Here is a 3,772-nt window from a genome sequence, read left to right as displayed (position 1 = left end):
TCTCTCTCTCTCTCTCTCTCTCTCTCTCTCTCTCTCTCTCTCTCTCTCTCTAAAAAAAAGAACAACAAAATAAGAAAATCAAAACAAGAGAAAACAATAGGATTAAAACAAGCAAATACAAAACAAAATGAAATAAAAAGCCCATTCTGTAGAAAGAAACAGATTTTTCTTTTCCAAGTTTTTTTTTATTTGCGTGTAGAATACAACCTTTAGAATATTGATGACTACAAAATGTTAGAACAAGTTAAAATGCCATCACATCTTGACATGACTCTTATTACACGACAATAAATCTGTTTTATTTATATTTGTTTGAAATATTTCTGAAAATATATCTCAAAATAAGTAGGAAAATAAACAGCGCTATGATGACACTTTTTTAAAGGCTTCTCTAAATTTTAAACCTAAAAGTTGTAAAATTTTATTTTTTTTCTTTTGTTCAAAGTAGATTTTACTTCATCTTACAACATATCCTGATAACTGTTTCTTCTCCCTCTAGTTCTCCCAGTTCCTCCTCACTTAAGGATCTCATCCACCCATATGTCTCTTGTTAGAAAAAATATAAATAAATGAATAAAAACAAGAAAAGGCTTCTTAGGAATGGTGATAGGATAAAATAAATGGAACAGAACCAAACAGGATAGGATAGAACAAAACAAGGGCAGAAAAGCTCACAAAATGGAGAAGAAAGAGATACGCAGAGACTAATTCTTTCATAAACTCAGGGACCGCAATAAAAACACTGGAAGCCTGTAGATAGATAGATAGATAGATAGATAGATAGATGGATGGATGGATGGATGGATGGATGGATAGATAGATAGATAGATAGATAGATAGATAGATAGATTATAAATAAAGATGTTAATAAGTCTGCTTGTGTGACAACATATCCAACACTGCCCAACAGTCTATGCCTTAAAATAAGTTTCTGACCTGGGAAACTTCATCTTTAATCAAGATATATCTGTGCAAAACCTTATGTCAGGGCTCAGGGAACTCTGTTAGCAAAAGACCTGTAGAGCAAAAACAGAGAAGAAAAATAAATAACATATGTAAAATATAATAAAATAAAATAATTAAAAATACTGTTGATTTCATTTTCTGTTGTTCATCTACTACTCGGCATGCAGTCTATCCTTATATTTTACACAGTGAGACTTGAATGGAGAAAACTAAATTTTCCTTTGCAAGTGGTTATCAATGGGAGATAACTACTGCCTTCAGGTGGGGTCATTTCTCCTCTCAACTCTAGGACTTGCATCTGATGCAGACTCATGCTGCCACAGTCACTGTGAGTTCATATGTTCATTGAACTGTCAATTTAGTGGGCCCTGTTTCCTTGGTATCCTACACTCCCAATGCCTCTTCACCTTTTTTCTGCCTCCTGTTTCATGGGGTTTCCTGGTTCCTGAGGTCAGGCATTAGATGGATACATCTCATTTAAGGATGAAACGTCAGAGATTTAAGGTATAGTGTATTGGGCATAGTGTTAGATATGACGTCACCCGAGCAGATTTAACCGTCTTTGTTTTTAAGTCTTTTGCTTTTCTGGACATATTTTCTAAAAGGCATTCAGTATGCATTTTATTCTATAGCTCTGCATTCAGTCATCTTATCAAGTATTTTACACCTTACTCGTTGTCGAACAAGAAATGCTAACAAAATTGATTTCTCGTTTTATGAGTAAAAATGTTTTCTGGAAATCATATTTTTAATAAAGATGTTAGAATGTGTCTACATTCATTTACTTTTATGTCTTTAGTTTTCACTTGCATAAGACTTTAAAACTGAATTATATTTACTGGTAAGTGAGATACAAAAATAAAACTATTGCACATACTTAAGAAGTATTATGACATATGTTTACATGTGTACTGCCACACACTGATCACTTATTTGTAGTAAAAATATATAATTATTAACATTTTTACAATATGTGGTACATTGTTATCTTGTCCAGGCATGCACAATAAGACACTAAACTTCTCATAATGTATAATTTAGCACCCATATATCTCTGTTTACCTATTTTGCTGTTTCTCTTAAACACACACACACACACACACACACACACATGAGGTCAACTTTTAATTTTAATTAATTGTAAAACCATTATCACAACTCCCTTCTGTCTATTTTCACTTACCATAAAGCTTTCAGTTACTAGGCTTCCTTTTTTGTTTGTGTGTTTGTTTGTTTTTTGAGACAGGGTTTCTCTGTGTAGCCCTGGCAGTCCTGGAACTCACTCTGTAGACCAGGCTGGCCTTGACTCAGAAATCCGCCTGTCTCTGCCTCCCAAGTGCTGGGATTAAAGGTGTGTGCCACCACTGCCCAGCAAGTCTTCCATTTTTTAATGGATGGAAATTCTAGTAGGGTATGGGCCATGTTTTCATATTCTATCCCTTAATTGGTGGACACTTAATTTGAATTTTTTGCAATTGAGAATATTGTTACAATAAATATGAAACACACAGGGTTTTCTTCATATGGATTTTGTTTTGGTTGAATGTATTTTGAGTGGTGGGATTATTGGAACATAATGCATTTTTAATTATTTTATAAGCTATGTACTGTTTTCTACAGAGGCCATACAAATTTTTATTTACCAACAATTTTTAATGGTTTCCTTCTCCCTAATTTCTTGTCAGAATGTTGTTACCTTTTGTGTTCCTAGTGACAGACATTCTTAATATAAAAATATGACAGTGCATGCAGTCCTAATTTGCATTTCCCTAATGATTAGTCATCTTGAACATTTTCTTCTATTCATGTAGGACATCTGTATGCCTCCTTAAAGAATGTAATTCTGATTAAAGCAGAGACCATGAGAGAGTTCAAACAATATGAGGACATTTCAGTTCCACTAATTTTGTTACTTAAAATGAGTATTTCTGGAACTGGAGAAATCGCTCAGCAGTAAAGAAGGTTTACTGCTCTTGCTGAGGAGGAGAGTGTAATTCTGAGTACCCATTCTAGGAAGGTCCAGAACGTTCACCAACTGTAGATAATCCTATGCTTGTGGTATTCATGGATATATGCAACCAAGTGCACATATCCTCACACAGGCAAGTAAATAGACATAAAGTGTTTAAAGTCATAAAGAAATGAATCTTAAAACCAATAATGTGTATACCTGTAAATATTTTGACTAGTTTCTCAATTAAATTGTACAGCATTCTATATGCAAAGTATGAAATTATAAAGCAATAATTGGCTTAATGGACAAATACAATACAAAACTATCAAGGCAAAAAAAGAAAAAAAAGAAAAAGAAAGAAAAAAAAGAAAAAAGAAAAAACCTGCAAGAACCTGAGAGGCAAAGCAGCAAAAATCCTGCCTTTCATCTAAAAAGTTCAAATCCACACGTAAATAGATTTTCAAAGTCAATTAGAAACTCTGTTAGAGTTTTGGTTCTTTGTTTTTATATTTGTTTTGATTTTGACACCTTGATACAGTGCTTACACATAAAACATCAAGCCATCTATAGGAAAATGAATAGAAGTTAATTCCCAATTTTCTTAAATTTTCTGTAAGTTCGTTAAGAATATTTTGATAAGCTTCAAAAATAACTTGGTGTTATCTGGGTTTACAACGTGAATGAAATACATAAAAATAAAAAGAGTCACAGAACGTTTGACCTACAAAATTTTGAGCCTTTAGAATGTGCAGAGCTAAAGATGGAGCCGACTTTAAGGGAGTGGTCAGCAAATGACTTGTCCATCTTGAGGTCCAAACCATGAGGAATCACCCACCTCTAATGCTATTCTGC

The sequence above is a fragment of the Grammomys surdaster genome, unplaced genomic scaffold (assembly GCF_004785775.1).
Source record: "Grammomys surdaster isolate TR1022 unplaced genomic scaffold, NIH_TR_1.0 65, whole genome shotgun sequence".
NCBI lineage: Eukaryota > Metazoa > Chordata > Mammalia > Rodentia > Muridae > Grammomys > Grammomys surdaster.
The sequence above is the reverse complement of the archived record's forward strand: the minus strand, read 5'-3'. Positions refer to the sequence as shown.